At 35.7% G+C, this 17,647-nt stretch overlaps 1 long non-coding RNA gene across 1 annotated transcript; it reads right to left on the reverse strand.

The window, feature by feature from the left end:
• Positions 1 to 12,527: 12,527 nt before the first annotated feature.
• On the reverse strand, positions 12,528 to 14,504 carry LOC133284944 (uncharacterized). Its single transcript, XR_009747948.1, has 3 exons — positions 14,256 to 14,504; positions 13,708 to 13,775; positions 12,528 to 12,803 (listed from the first exon to the last, which is right to left on the reverse strand). It is a non-coding gene; the product is annotated as an uncharacterized LOC133284944 (long non-coding RNA).
• Between the last annotated feature and the right edge of the window lie 3,143 nt (positions 14,505 to 17,647).

Genomic DNA, 17,647 nt, shown 5'->3' on the forward strand with positions numbered 1-17,647 from the left:
AATAATTTGTCTCATGCAACACACGAAAAAATAAATGAGACCCACCTATTTTCTTTCTCTCTCTTCTCCTTGGTGTGGTCCTACCCACATTTTTGTGTGTTGCGTAAGAAAAATAGTTTTTTTCTCATCCAACATGAAAAACTATATCCCCATATATATATCACTACAAGAAAATGTGCATTTGTCGACACTTATTTAGCGGTGGTTGCATGTTAACCGCCGCAAATTTACATACTTGAGAAACTACTATTGAATATTGGTAAAATACGTCGGGTATATGGGAATCGTCTTCCAATACGGTATTCCATGGCAGTTTGAAGCTAAAGCGTCGTTATATTATTGATTTTGTGGCTGTTGTAAACTTTTAGCGGCGATTGGATTTATTTTTTCATTGTTTGTATGTGGTTTACTGTTTCGATATCCACACTAATAATACATTACATTATATACATTGATTTTTCCTTCATTTTTAATATACATTGTCCCATTGTTTAATCATATAATAATTTATATGAAGTACTCTTGACAGTCCTTGTGTGCTAAACCAGATTAGTAGGCCTCAATAACATTCCAATCTTTAAAATAGTTATTATAATAAGGTTTCTCACCATGCATGTACATAGCTATTTTCTCTGAATAAATCAGGAGCCATTGAATGAAATCTAGTGTGAAAGGCTAAAAGACATAGCTAAGTAGACCTCAAGTCCTGCTGAGAGTGTAACGATCCAAATTTAAAATTAGAACAATAGTGTCGCCACCAATTTTATTTACTTTGAAAAAATTAAAAAACCTTTTATTGCAAACTGGTCTTTAAAATTATAAATCAAAGATTGAAGAGTCTAATTATGCGCAGGGAAATGTGAAAACTTAATCCCACTGAACCCCTGACATATCCATTTAGAAACGATTACCTTAAATTAATTGTGCAAATTATTAATAGCTTTTAATAATATTTGATTTGCTTCTTAAAACATAAATATGATTATTTCGGGAGAAGATAAATAATTTATTAAAATTTATTTTAGCTTGACGAAAAGAGTTCCGCTCCGACGTATCCTCAGGTGCAGTGAGGAATTCAAAGCTACATCGTTCTAAAAAATATTTGTGTACTAGTTGATTTTAATTTTTGAAAATAACAAGAAATTCATTTTAAAGGCTTCGGATTATCAAGTTGTCACAACTAAAATAATGCAAAAAACACTATGAGATTAACAAATCATCACGGCTAAATTAATTCTTAATTAAGAAAAATAAATAACTTAATACAAAATAATAATTTAAAACTAGCTTGGGTCATTAAGTTGTCACAGCCAAAATGATCCAAAAAACTATGAAATTAACAAGCCGACACGGCAAAATTAATCCCCGATTAAGTTTATAAACTACATCAAAAAAATTCTAATAAAACAAATAAAGAGCACAAAAACATACAAAAGTATCAAACAATTATAAGAAAATTCCTAATAAAACAGATAATAGCATAAAAAAGCATGCAAAAAAATAGACAATTATAAATTAAAAAATAAAGAGCACAAAAAATAGACAATTATAAACTAATAAAGCAAATAAAGAGCATAAAAAAGCATACAAAAATAGACAATTATTAACTAAAGGAGAAGGTAAGCAGACTTACCTCAAAGACGACAAAACATGGTATACGGAGCCAAGTTGTGGAGAATAGCCTCAAATCAACAAGCTTGATGCGCCAAAAATGTACTATGACGTTAACAAGTCGTCACTACTAAATTTACAAACCCCCCTAACTCTACTCAAAAACGAAATTTTTACTATGACACTAGCTTGGTTTCAATCCCAAGCCCAAGTATCTTTAAAAAATGTTACTATAACACAAGCTTTAATATAAAGCCCAAGTGTCTTTTTTAACTCTTGGAAGAGTCTTTTTTGTGTTTTTTTTTTGGTTCTCTCTGAGTGTGTGTTGGAAAGAAGGGGAATGGCTCTATATAGAGGGAAGGGAGAAGGAAGGAATGAGAAGTGGGCAATATGGGACTTCTTAGGAAAGCTGTTTTTTCAATGTTGACAGCCATTTTTCGACAACCATATCTTACACTAGAGGGCTTAGCTTGAAAATTGGTTCGATCAGATTAAAGTATCATATGAGAGGAATATGCCGACCAAATTTGAGGATGATCCAACAGTTCAATTGAGAGAAATAGCCCTCGAAAAACTGCTACCAAAATAGTGTGGTGGTCTAAAAAATGAACAACTTTCTTTCGACATTTATATCTCACACCAGAGACTCAATTCAGAAATCCGTCTAGTCAGATTGTAGTATTACATAAGAGGAACACTAACAAAATTTAAGGACGATCCAACGGTTCATTTGGGAGAAATGGCCCTCACAAAATCGTTGCTCGCTGCAGAAACATCCAGGAGAATTGTTCCAATTTTGAATTTTCTGGGAATGATATAGACATCGAATCAAAAAATTCACCGATCGATATGAAGGACAATAAGTCAAGATCTTGCTAAAAAAAATTCCAGCTTGATCAGACAGTGGATGAAAGAGATATCGCGGCTGGAACAGGTCCTACTCAAAACTGTTATTTTTTCTGAAATGGTCCTCCTTCCCTTTCCATCTTTTTCATTGCTCTCTTCCTTTTTTTCCTTATTGATGACAAAAATGTGAGTTCATAACTTAAATTTTTTCTTTTCTTTTTTATTTTTTTGACATTTTTAAATATTTAAGACAAAATTGGGTGCTCGCAGAGAGTGTTAGTTCATCATAGAGGAATGAGGAACTATAATACATAAGAGAAATATAGTTGATTATAAAAAATTTCTTCAACATATATTAAATATTAGAGTAAATACCCTTTTAAGTCCCTAACAAAAAACACGGTACCCACTTTAGTCTCTTACAAAAAATAATTACTCTCGAGGTCCTTAAGAAATTCAAAGTGGATCTATTTAGCTGAAATCGTGGCCTCTCACGAACACATTAGTCCCTCAAAAGGACTAAAATGGGTCCACTTTAAATTTCATAGAGACCAAAAGACTAATTTTTTTTGTAAGAGATTAAAGTGAGAACCGAATATTTTGTTAGGACCAAAAAATGTATTTATTCTAAATATTATCAATCTTGCATTATCAATTGTTTGTAAGATTTTAACTGTCTGGAATAATTGTACTATGGATAATACTAATGAAAAAACAACAGTTGCCCAGATGATTAAATCTCACCTTATGTGGAACCTCGTTTTAATTGAATGTCTTTATGTTAGTATTTAAAAGTTATGATTACATTGGCTTTTTGACCTATTTAATACGAAAAAGGAAACATTTTCCATCCTTGATTCAAAATTCAAACATTTTATAAAAAATAATATTGTAAGATGCGCATGAGAAAGTGTGCGCATTTAAGCCACGCATGGGGTGTGAGCATTTAAGTTGTACATAGGGTAATGCATAACTTGTAGTGCACAACACATAGCAGGCACGCATTGGCTTTTGACAAGTCACATATCCCTATGCGTAAGTTAAACACACACACTCCATGCGTCTCACTGTATTATTTTGGTAAAATATTTTGCTTTTTGAATCAAGGATAGAATAAATGTTTCCCTTTTGATATTATTATGGTCAAAAGGCAGATGATATTTAATAAATTAATAAAAATTTAATGTATTAAGAATTGTCAAAGTTTTATTAGTAAAAGAATTATTATGAATATATTCCTTTATCTTAATTAATACAAATTATAATTAACGAATGAATGACTAAATTAAAGTCGTTATTCATGAATTATTGAACTTTAATTAATATATACTATATTATTTGTGACATCCCTACCGTATGCGTTCGGAGGAGTGCCTATTTAATTATATTGGAACAAGGCATAAAAGAAAATTTAATTGGATCATTACTTTGCCACAAAACCAAAAAACAGTTAAGGGTTCTACGTTAATAAAGTTGTTTACGTTCAAAAATTTACCAAAATTTGAGTTCTTATCTGTTTATTACGAAATTTAAGTAGGTTAAAGTAGACTTCTTGAGCTTTACAATGATACATGTTTCGTGTGAATTGAAGGTCTGTAGCTCTATAAATGAGTTTTACGAAACCGCAGACAAAATGTAAACATAACCAGAATTTTGGGACTTTGTACGTGTTGGGTTTAATATGCTCTTTTCACTTAAGCCCAATAGCTTTAGTGAGAGTGAGCCCAAAAGACTAATTTCAACCCATGAAGCTTAGGGTTAGTCTTGGATTGGGCAGAGTATATAAACTCTCTTTTCTCTCTAGTGCCTCCTAGGGTTACAGACATCAGAAACACACCAAAGAGGCAGACGTTCATCATCTGAACGGTTGCCCACACGACTCCCTAATCCCCTTGAGTCATAGCCTGGAAGATCAACCGCAGAATGGATTTTTCTACCGTTCGTGGTGCGTTGCTGCAGATCGTGAGGCTTGAGAAGCAGAACGGAACGTGAGGAATCGTCACGCTTGCTTCTTCACCCCATGTAATCAAAGTGGTGCTCTTCATTCCTCATCACATCGGTACGATGCGCTTCCGCGTTTCTAATGATATACCTTCAATTGGTATCAGAGCCAGATTGTGATGGGGATTTAGATCAGCTTTGATTTATTGATTTAATTTTGTGATTTTGAAAATATGGCACCTTTATTCTGTATCTGTTATTCAAACTCATGTTTTAATTCTTTATGGTTCATTTTCATAAAAGTTTAGATTTTAATCGGTAAAAATGCTTTAATCCATGGTTAGGGTCTCTGTATTTCTCGATTTGTAACAAGGAGGCTAATCCCATACGATTAGGTTTCCTCCTTGCTGTTTTTTTTCGAAATTTTTGTGTATTTTTCAATATTTTGTAAAAATTCAAGATCGAGAAACCGCGAGGAAGATGCGCAGTCAGCACTGTTGGAGACTTTTAAGGACTTCGCGATCTCAGAACGAGGCGATCTATATATGGTTGGAAAGAGGACGGAAAGACGAACGCAACGGTGGGTAGATCTCCGCCATCAGAGCCTCCACGCTCTGCCACAAGCGGCTGAGAGTGGCCTCCACTCTCCGGCAAATAATGGGAGAGTGAGGGAGCGTCCGGCCACCTTTTTGGGTAGTTCTGGCGGCGGTGCACTCGTCTATATGTGGTGGTCCTTCCCCTGGAGTTTCGGCCTGATTTGACTTCGGGTGACGGCGTGGCAGACCTGACGGCTAGGGTTCCTCTTTCGCGTCCTAGGGTTTCTCGCCAAAGGATTGGGTCTTTGGGCTTTTGGGCCCATGGAAACCCTAAAGGGGCTTGAGACAGATACTATGGGATAGGCGAAAGTCGAATTCCAAAGTTGTAATATTTTATTTTATTTTATTTTCTTTAAAATAGGAAGGCCATGGATTACAGTAATTAGGATTTATTATTTAATGCTTTTATTGAATGGTATGAATTATATGTGCGATTAACATGATATTTGCTATAACATGTCATATACGATAGGAAGGTGCCATATTGTTGCATGATCACATGTCATACGTGCATATTTACTATTATGTCATTACCGACTAGTATGATAGTATATGCGCGTAGTTTTTGATTTTAAATATTCCGGTAAAATAAAATTATGATTATTATGATTTTGGAAACAAAATCTAGATTAATGGTTATATTAATTTCGAAAATTAATTTAATTATTATGATTTTGGTAAAATCTAGAATAATCAAATTGATTATTTTTGGAGTTTAAAATCAAGAAAATTAGTAAGAAAATTTCCTAAGAGAATTCTTTTAATTTTGCGAGTAATTTGTGGGTCTACTAAAATGGTCATGTGTTAAACACACGCTGCATACCACAATCATGTATTATGATTGTGTGAAGCACACGCTGCCTATCATGACCGGATTTTAGGACCTTAATGATTTCAAAATTCAGATAAGCTAAGTGATGCACGTTCATCGGCGCTCTTGCTTACATAGTTTTTGAAATCAAACAAAGGATACTCTCAATTAAGTAATTCTTGGAAATTAGAAAATATTGCTTATGTTGAATAGAAGGAGATTTAAATTAAGAAATTAATTTAACCTTCAAGCGCATTATAAGGACCATTAATAAAATAATCATGTGAAGTCCCATCAAATAAGCATGATTGGATTTTATTAGATTGGACCTAAATAAATATGGGAGGAGATTTAAATTAAGAAATTAATTTAACCTCCAGGCGCATTGTGGGCTATCAATAAAATAATCATGTGAGGCCCCACGGATTAGCATGATTGGATTTTATTGGGCCTTAATAATTTCAAAATTTTAATAAAATATTGTTCGGCCCATTGTCGATAATACTAAGTTATTAAAGATAATTTTGAAATTAAACAATGAATTCGACGGGGCTTATGAAAATTCTCAAACAAAAATGTTGAATGGGTGAAGGTTTTAAAAATTAATTAATTTTAAAACCTGTGGGCTCCATTTGTGGGTTTATTAGTGAAATGGTTATCGCTGAAGCCCCATCGGATAAGGATAATCAGATTTCACTAGATTAAATCTTAATAATTTCAAAATTTTAGTAAAGTATTGTACAGCCCATCGTCGGCAATGCTTAGACACTAAGGATAATTTTGAAATTAAACAATGGTTAATTACATTCAACTTTGGTAAAATTGTTAACCCTCCCATCGAGGCTCTGGCAATGGCACTAAAGGCCCAAATAACAATTTTGGTTTTTACAAGTGACTTGCCCATCGTAAGCCATGTAAAGATAAACTGAAGGATTGTTAACAATAAACAAGAGTAGTTATGAGAATCTACTTGCACTTCGTTTGTTTATTGCATTATTTGTTTGTAATTGTATGCTTTATATGTTTTTCAGAAAATATCTTATAAATGATTTTGAGTCGAAAACCTCTAGATGGTATCAACTAGGGGTGAAAGTGGGCTGGGTTGGGCCAAGCTTTGCCCCAAAAAGCTCAAGCCTACGTCAAAAAATTTCAATTTGGCCTGGCCCAAGCCTAGTATGAGTCTAACTGTTAGCCTGATTTGACCCGTTTATAAAAAAATAAATGGCCTGGCTTGGCCCGTTAGCCTGTTAATTTTTAACTTCCAAGCAGAACCATGAATCAACTTTACAAAGTACTCAAATTCGGTTGCTACACCAAAAATCATAATTTCAACGTCCAAACAGAATCATGAATCATAACAAAACTCATACAATATGCACTTAAGTCATTTTCGAAAGCAAAATGCTAAAACTAAATAACATATATTTCATCAGATCCAATAAACAAATCTATACTATGTAAATTAAAATAACTACATGAATCCAACAAACAAATCATGATACTCGTAGTAAGTATAACTCTCCGAAAAATCTTTTAATATATTCATATATACATCCTATATAAGAAATAAAATAAGATTTCTATTAAAATATAATCGAATATAATTAAGTTATAAATAATTGCAATTGATTAAATTTATATCTTTTGTTTTTTCTTCAAGACATACTTACTCTATTTTATTTTATTTAAAATAAATAGTACAATATAGGCTGGCCTATGGACTTATAGGCCCGACCTTTTGAAAGTGGGCCTACAGCCTTTTTATTAAACAGGCTTTTTTAAGGCTCAAGCCCGACCTATTATACAAAATATACTAGGTCAGATCTGGCCTGATGTAGCCGAGCCGTAGGCCCCTGTAGGCCGGCCCGGCCCAGTTTCACCCCTAGTATCAACTATGAATAAGTGAAAAGTAAATTTTTGATATTGTTCTAAAACATGGAAGCTAAAATTTGTCCTGACAATGCGAAGGCCATAGCAACCTGCAGAGGATGCGTCTAAGGAAACTAAGATGCATTTCTCATATTAGGAAAGGGCATATATGGTAGTTCGCTGCTATATTATTGTCAGTCTTTCCAAATACTTGCAGAAGCAAGTGTACATGATTAAGAGTGGAGTAGAAATGCTTCAGACTCTTAATGACATGTTTACTGCGTCTAGCAGCTCTGCTAGACAGAATGCAGTCGGTGCAGATTTTGCTAAGAGTCTTGTTAAATCCAAAAGGAAACCCAAGGGTGATAACAAGAACAAAATGACTTGGTTATCAGTTGTCAAACCAGTTGCTATGAAGAAGCCGCAAGGCAAGTTCTTCAAGTGCAGACTAAAGGGATACTGAAAGAAAAATTGGCCAGAAGTGATGAAAAGAACCTGACATGGGCATATCAAGGCCTGATCAGTGAATGAATTATTGATTCAGGAATCACTGATTATGTTTGTTACTCTTTGTAGTAGTTCAAACATGGCATACCTGTCAGCAATGGACATAGATATTTTAAGCTTGAAAATGGGAACTTGTGTCTGCATTTGCAGTAGGACAAGTTATTTATAAGACTATGGTTTTGGGTGACTGTTTATTTGTTCCAGATTTCAAGAGGAATTTAATTTTTGTTAGTTGTTTTGGTTAAAACATGGTTTGACAAGGCAATTGATTCCTCAGTTACATTTCGAAGTTCATCTTCGTCTTGTTTTGTTCTGGTACATTGTTTAAATAGTCTTTATTACCTATGTCTTATACCCTCTAAAATTTGTTATGTTGAATGGAAAAGGTGATGAACAAAAACATTCACCAAAGAAATAAAAGTTTCAAATGAAACATAACTTTGGCCTTTGTGATTGAGTCACATTACCTCAAAGTAGGAAACATGTTTTAGTTAAAAGAGGAAACTGAAAGTTCAAGAATCTTTTAACTAAAAGCTACATGTTAGTCTTATTTTGGAAGGTAAAATGGCCAAGCAATCCTACAAGGGCCAAAAAGGTTTGCGCAACTATTCAACTGGAACTAGTACATACTAATGTATGTGGACCAATTAGCGTTCAGACCAGAAGAGGTGATGAGTACTTCATTATATGAATGTTTACTCTGGTCTGACTAAAGTGTTGGCTACCTGTCTGGTAAGTTCAGGTTTTACCTAATTTAAGAGGGGATAGTTTTCGTAACTGTCAACTCTAAGAACGCGTTAGTTGAATGAAGTTGCAGTATGAAAAAATCAAACATTTCTAGACTTGGTGAAGATCATGTTCAGTTATTCATCTTTGTCAATGTTGTTCAAGGGAGATGCCTAAGAGAAGGAAATGTACCTTCTTAACTTGGTTCCGTCAAAGTTTGTTGTAAAGACACCTAAAGAATTATGGAAAGGGTGCAAGCCCAGATCAAACCATATTCGGATTTAGGGTGCTACGGCACACGTCCTACAACAACAGTCAAATGAGATGGAATCTTGTATGGAAGAGTGCATATCTTTTGGCTACCCTAAGAGAACTAGGGATGATTTCTTATTTAGTCTTAAGGACAAGATAATCTAAGTGAGCACTCACATGATTTTCTTAAAGGAGGACTAGATAAGAAATTATAAGCTCTTAAGTTAGGTTATTCTTGATGAGATTTATCTCAGATCAAGAATTTTCATAATCTCTAGAAGCTTCATCCACTGTTCCCTTGATTGTTCAAGAGGGGATAGATATATCTCTAAGTGAACAAACAAGAGAACCATGATTGGAAATTCAACATGATAATATATAAGTGAAACAAGTAGAAATATTAGTATCACATGTAAAGGAACAATATCAAGTATAAGCAGATCCTCAAGAAATTGAAGATCTATCATTTGACCCACTCTTTGTTTTACCTATAAATACACAAGGTCTAGTGCAGTACATTCGTAGTGGGAGAGAACCGCTTAACTCTCAAGTTGTCTCTTGTTGAGTGATATTGATCCTACTAGTTACAATAATGCACTAGAAGATGTTGTTGATCAAGTGTTGCTCAAGCTATGAACAATGAGATGAAATACTTGTATTTCAACTCCGTTCGGTCCTAGTAAAGACACCAAGATGGGTAAAACCCACAAGGTGCATGTGGACATAAAAGGCAAAGAGAGGATGGACAGGAAGGTGAAAACCTTCAAAGCTAGCTTGGAGGCGTTTTTTGCCAGACGCCATGCTTGAGTCTATCCAGATTCTCTTGGTTGCTATAAGTCTCAATTATGAGATTTAATTTTGGGAGTTGGATGTCAGGATATCTACATACAACAACCAAAAGGGTTTATAGCAAATGGGTAGAAACACATAGTATGCAAGTTGTGAAAGTCTATTTCATAGACTTAAGCAAGCATCCAGGTCTTGGAACAACAGTTTTGATCAGGTTATCAAAATTTTGATCTTGAGAGAAACTTGATGAATGATGTGTATTTGTATGTAAAGGATCCAACGGAAGACAGTAGTTTTTCTGGTACTTTATGTAGATGATATGCTCTTTATTGGAAACAATGTGGAGGTAATATCAAGCATAAAGAGTTGGCTAAGTTAGTGTTTTGGTATGGAAGTACTGGGGAAGCCAATTATATTCTTGGTATAAAACTCTTATGAGGCCGGAAGAATAAGTTGTTGGCATCACCTCAGGCTACTTACATTGACAAAACTCTTGCCAAAATTCAACATGAGAATTCTAAGAGAAGAATTATAATTCTCAGATGTGGAATTCATCTTCCTAAGGAGTAACCAAAGACTTCTAAGAAGGAAGAATGCATGAGTAGGATATCTTATGCTTTGGCAAAGGTAGACTCCTGCATATCATGTTGGGCGTTAAACCAGACATCTGTCAAGCAGTGGGAGTAGTGAGATAGTACCATTTTGAACCTAGAGGAATACTAGATTATTGTTAAACATATACTCAAGTACCTACGGAGAACGAGAGATTATATGTTGGTCTATTCTAGTGGGAGTCTTGAAAACGTTGGTTACACAGACTCAGATTTCCAAGGAGATTTTGACTCAAGAAAATCAACCTCGAGCTATGAGTTTTTCGCTAAACTCAGATAACATTAGAGGTAGATCTTGCAGACTCAGTTACTAATAGTTTGCATGAACTTGTGTTCGAGAGGCATGTTACTTCTTTGGGTCTTAGGAGGATCCCAGACTTGCATTAAGCAAGTGAGAGTTATTGGTCTCATTGTGCTCTTGGAGTAAGATGATGAAACAATAAAATAATTTTCTGAATTTCATAAATAAGGTTTTATTTATTTATTTTGCGCACTATTTACAAACATAAAAGTCCGGATCAAATTGTGGAGTATATGATCATATGGATACGTTCATGGAGGACATGATCATAGGTTCTCACAATTGATGAATGGAGTCACAACCGTTAAATAAAGTTGGGCACTTTATTCAGGCTGCAATATTTTATGAAATGATTTTGTCTGAATCATTGTAAAATATTGGTGTGGAATTAACATTCACATTGAAAAGATCAAGGAGAGATTTGATTAAGGTTGTTTTTTTGTCATAAGGTATCAAATCTCTAGTTAACTATAGTTATGTGATTGCTCTTAATCCTGAGTTTATTATAAATAGGTAATCAAATAGTTTTCATTCTTGGATTTACCAACGGGTGAGGTTCGATCTATTGACGGCCAATAACTCGGCATTTTGGGAGTGAGATTATTTGATTATCGATATTTATGAGATAAACAACATGGAATTTGTAGGATATGTCCCCTTGATATGTTTCGGTACTTGGATATTAAAGACACTGGCCAGTGCATGTAATCCATTAGAGAAACTATCATAGTCAAGGGAATAAATAATTGATTGAGTTACAGAAAACTTGTCAATCAATTATAGACATTCTACAAAGGGGCGATGCATATTCATGTTATAAGTGTTGTTAATCTTGGAGTTCAAGTTCGGGCTTTTAGTGGAGTAGCACCGAATTAGATAATCATTCGTTGATTATCGGGAGCCTTGATTAATAACAGATGGTAGATCCCCAGGCTAGCTTGAGACAAGGGATGGGTTGTATAATCAAATGATGATGGCTTATGGGCTACATAGTCTTGAGTTTATGAACTCAAGTTTGTGTCCAAAAGAGCAAGTGGGAGATTGTTGGGTTTAATATGCTCTTTTCACTTAAGCCCAATAGCTTTAGTGAGAGTGAGCCCAAAAGACTAATTTCAACCCATGAAGCTTAGGGTTAGTCTTGGATTGGGCAGAGTATATAAACTCTCTTTTCTCTCTAGTGCCTCCTAGGGTTACAGACATCAGAAACACACCAAAGAGGCAGACGTTCATCATCTGAACGGTTGCCCGCACGACTCCCTAATCCCCTTGAGTCATAGCCTGGAAGATCAAACGCATAATGGATTTTGCTACCGTTCGTGGTGCATTGCTGCAGATCGTGAGGCTTGAGAAGGAGAACGGAACGTGAGGAATCGTCACGCTTGCTTCTTCACCCCAGGTAATCAAAGCGGTGTTCTTCATTCCTCATCACATCGGTACGATGCGCTTCTGCGTTTCTGATGATATACCTTCAGTACGAAATTAATTGGACAACTTGGTTCTTTACCAAAGATTACATTCTCTTTTAATCTAACCTAAAATCAAATCTACAAAATTCCATTTTCAACTTTAATTCCATCATTTGACCAATTTGACAAAAGATAATGTACACTAGTTCAGGAAAAATATTACATATTACATTCCTCAAGCAACAACATCCTTGTGTGTTAATAACTCTAGTGCATTAGTCTTTACATAAATTCAAGACCTGATCATACCATGAACATAATCCTTACATACATGGATAACAACATGAAGGTTACAACTATTAATGTAGCACTATATCACATATTCGTCTACTGTTGCATTACAATAGTCTCCAAAATCATCATCCTGATAGCTAGAGTTCTTTCATAATTCAACAATATATATGCATATTTATTTCATTTAGCACACAACACCCAATATGTCGGTCCATTGACATCATGTCTTAATTTACTTGAAACCTGCAAAATAGCAGCCCAATAAGGGTGAGAGAGAATCTCAATAAGTGGCAACATTCCTTTTCATAAATCAAAATCCAGTATAACAATAAGGCATAAAACACATCATCATATGCACATAGACAGCAACCAACATGTTCACATAAACATAAAGTCATGGGGACCATACTCAACCCATAGCATACAACCTATCAACAAAGGCGGATCCAAGTTGTTGAGAAGGGGGGCAAGTGCCCACCCTTAAATCTGATCCAAAAATAGGAAAATGTCATTTTTTTAAAATTTAAGTTCTCCAATTTAATTTTTCTCCTTCTATTTTATTTTTCCGTGAGTTTTTTTTTTCTCCTCCACCTTCGTTTGCATCTACACATTAATTCATCTCCTCTCAAACCTCAATCTCCATTATTGGAAGTTGGAACATTTGTTTCTTCCTCCATCATCGGTCCAGTTGAGTTGCAATCCGTCCAGATCTAGATCTAAAACAGACACAGTTAGCCGACAGCTTCTCGCAAGTTGCGTTCCAGACCAGATCCAAATTTATATATACTGAGCTTATTAAGTGCCCACCCTTCATTAATTTCCTGGATCCGCCACTGCCTATCAATATAAAGCCATAGGGACCATACTCAACCCAGAGCGTACAACTTGTCAACATAAAGCTATAGGGACTATACTCAACCTAGGGCGTACAATATGGAACCATGGGGATGCTCAACCCATGCTCAGCCATGGGGACCATACTCAACCCAAGCCTCAGCCATGGGGACCAAACTCGCCTATGATACTAGTATCCATCCATGGGGACCAAACTCAACCCATGGTAACCATTTCTACAACAGATACATGGCATTTTACACACAAGGTCATGCAAGCCATTCAATGCATTCACAGGAAACTACACACTTACCTTGGATGCTGAACTTTTAGTTAGCAATTAATTCTTCTTCGGTACTTCCTTGTGGTCAGCAATTCCACCTAGAACATCACCATGACGCGAATTTCAGAAACAAGGATTATTCATACGCTATAAGATACCCATGATTAAACACTTCTACTCAATCAATTTATGGTGATTTAACACATTTTAACAAACTTTTAGAGATTGTAGCCCAATTTTTCCTATCAACGAATCTATGGGACAATCTATCAAATACTTACCATGCCTGAAATGACTTAGTATTCTAACAGTCCCCGTTTTAAAATGGTTTGGCAAAGGTAAACAATCAACAACATATTCAAGTCTTGAACATTTATACAACTTTCAATAAGATTTACCCCAACCGAGAATAAATCCCCAAGCAAGTATACATACTAGTTGAGTAGAGCAAGGCTTTTAGATTACAAAGTTAGGTTTTTCATTTACATGCATGCACTAGAGCCACAACCGAAAAATCCCCACACTTCACCCACATACCCGAAAAGCACTAAGGAGGAAGAAGGTTTCATAGAACTCACCACCTTAGCTTCTTTAAAAATAGAGATGACTCAACTCTTTGCTTCTTCTTCGAGATGCTTCACACTATAATACGAGGGAAAGGAAAATTAAGGAGAGACATTGGATGGGAATGTTTCAGACATGCAAGAGGAGTTAATGCTTAGATGTTTAGTGGGAGCTGAAAGTCGAGAAAGAGTACAAGAGTTATCCAAGAGGGTGGTCACCTTTTGAGAGGGAAGCCTCAGCCAAGGGAAAATGAGCGGGGATCAATTCCTTGCATGTACCATAGGCAGGGGATGGCAAAGAGCTGGTCAAATATATGATGGGAAAAATGAGATATAAAAAAGGTTGTGGGTGTCTTTAATGACTAACACTCTAACTTGTCCTATTTTTAATTAAGCTTACTTATGAAATAAAAAAATAGATGAAGACTACTAGAATTTATCAGATTCATAATTTCCTAAAGTGAGTAAGTTCATGGCTTATAGATGAATAAATAAACAACTGAAAATCTATAGGACATAATTAATTAATTAATTGACTAAGCAATTTAATACTTGAGTAAACAAGAACCCTTACTACACTAAAATTTTATATTAAGGTGGGACCGGGATGTGACATTGTTGATTTGTTAAAGTTAAATTATAATTATATTTGTTTTTGTTAATGAATAAAAAGTGAAATTAAATTTAGTATTTATAAATTGTTAATTTTTCATTAGTATAATCAATATTGTTAATATTTTAAAGTTGATTAAAATATATATATATATATATATATATATATATATATATATATATATATGCTAAAAACTAATGGATGAAAGGAATCGAACTCGTTCCTCACATCCACTAAGTTTCACTTAACAACTAAGGCAGGATCAGAATTGTGATAATATAGTAGTATGATAGTCTATAAAAAAAAAAAAATATAGTAGTATGATAAAAAAATATAGCAGTATGATAAAAAAGAAATATGTCCAATAAATGATGCACGCTGTTTCATTTTCTGAAATACCTATTCTTTGGCGCGTTTCATTTTTTGGAATGCCTATTCACTGGCGCCTTTCGTATACCCAAAAATTCTATTCCTCTGATTCCTTTTTCACTTAAATGCCTAATCTTTTTTGAAAGATAATGGAAATAAAAAACACAGTAAAAAGACCTAAATACAGAACCTAGCCCAGCGAACACCTACAGTGTCGCTGTATAAACTTAAAAGCCTAATCTTAAAAGCTATTTGTTGTTTCACTCATAAGTTCCAAAAAAAACCCTACTATATCTCTTATTCACTTATCTGAAAACCCTAACCATATTCCAATAGTTGGTGTGCCAATATTCTCCCATTATCCCTTATTCTCTCCTATTCTTTGAAAACCCTAACCCCACTCCGTTTGGTGGTGTCCCAATATTCTCTCATTCTCCTTTATTTTTTCTCAATCTCCAAAAACCCTAACCTCATTCCAATCGGTGGTTTCCCAATATTCTCCCATTTGATAGTATTGTTGGTGTTGTTTCATTGTTCACTGTCATCATTCAATGAGTTTCCCTTTTTTTTCTTTCAATTAATTTCTTTATATGGGTTTTTCATTAGTGGATTTGGGTTTTAGTATTAATCAATAAAAAATTTACTTTTTGTTACGGTTTTGATTTATCGAAGTAATCGATACAAAAGAATTTTACTTTTGGTTTAGGGTTTTTACTTTTCTTACGTATTTCCCCATCTTTTTTTTTTCTCCTATTCTTTCTATTATTCTCTTTTTTGTATGCACACTTCATTCACTAATTTCTACTGGATTTTATTTTTATCCTTTGTTATTGTTGTTCGCTGCCATCGTTCATTGATTTTTGTGGGAGTTGCTATCATAGCTATTTGTGGTAGTTGCTGTCAGAGTATCAAAGGATTCAGAGTATTTTATACTCATTGCCAAGGTACTTTTTAGCTAAATTGTGTTTGCAAATTGATTAGCTTTAACCCGATGTTATTTTCAATGGAACCAACATCGAGATTGCTTTCTCAAACGGGTCTAAAGTATGCCTATTTTGTTAAGAAATTTATCTAAACATAGAGACAGTCAAAGGAAGTAACCGAAGTGATATAATATGTTGTTATGGACCCGTATAATGGGCCCATTAAGTAGCAAGCCCAACAAGGGGCAATCCAAGATATGGATTGATCCTAATAAAGGATAGATATTTATCAAGGATACTAATCCTAATGCGATAGCATAGCTATCAGGCCTGGACCCTCACCGTAGGAACCAAAGGCTCATCCACACTACCTACAGGTAACCTCTATAAATACAAAGGTAAACCCTAAAGGTACACACATTATCTCTTATTGTTATGCTGTCACTGTGCGCACACACACACCCATTTGGCTAACGCCGTTATAGTATTCTGTGCACAGTAATCTGCTTGACTCAAGGGTATCTCCTTCATAGATACCTTGGAGAGGGCACCAGATCCAACATTAACGTACTAGCTTAATTGGGCTAGACATCTCTGTCTCAAGGACAGAACATTTGCGTCGTCTGTGGGAATTTTCTTCTTTGAATCTGAAGTTCCCACCGAATCTGACAAAGGATGGCAATCCAGACGAGGAGCAGTAGCCAGCAGCCACCCCCAAACCAGAATCAATCGTTGGATCCAGTCATTGAGGAGATAAATCAGCCTCACAACCAGATCGGAAACAACGTGGATTACGACCACGTCCAGGTCGAAGACGATGTTTCAGACACCGCTTCGACGCCAGTGCGTCGAGATGGGGGGCTGCGGCGAACGTAGCTCCAATGAGAAGCAACCCTGCCCAGCATCCTGGCGACCTGGCTGTGCGCATTGCTCAATCGGCTGATCCGGATACTCGATTGGTCGTGTTGGCCGCAATCATGGAGCGAATGGCAGCGCTGGAAACCCGTACTAACTTGCAACGGCAACAAGATTTCAGGGCTATTCGGGAGGAAAATAATATAGGGATGCAAGACCTGGAGCGGCGATTAACGCGGCGGACTGCACCAGGAATAGCCAATGTCGAAGGCCAACTTGCCAATGGTCGAGAAGGACCTAGGAACTCGGTTCAGTCAAACCAAGTTCCTCATGCAGAAAACTCTGATAACCTGGTGAACCAGGGAAACCAGGTCGCTGATGGCCAAAATGCACAAAACCATCAGGCACATGCTGACGGTCAAGAGGACCGGGTTAGAGCTCAGTTTCATCAGGATCCTCAAAACATCTGAGGGCGAGTAGAACCTGGCGGGTATAGGAAGAAGTACAGCGGGGGGCAGAACAATAACAGCCCATTCACTACTGAAATATTAAACGTTGTCTTCCCAGAGGACTTTGACTCGGCACGCCTGCCGAAATATGATGGGAGCCAGGATCCGCAGGTGCACATAGATGCCTTTGACACGGAC

Source organism: Gastrolobium bilobum, unplaced genomic scaffold (assembly GCF_033153095.1).
Source record: "Gastrolobium bilobum isolate Gb01-03AN ecotype WA unplaced genomic scaffold, APGP_CSIRO_Gbil_v1 utg125884, whole genome shotgun sequence".
In the NCBI taxonomy this organism is placed as follows: domain Eukaryota; kingdom Viridiplantae; phylum Streptophyta; class Magnoliopsida; order Fabales; family Fabaceae; genus Gastrolobium; species Gastrolobium bilobum.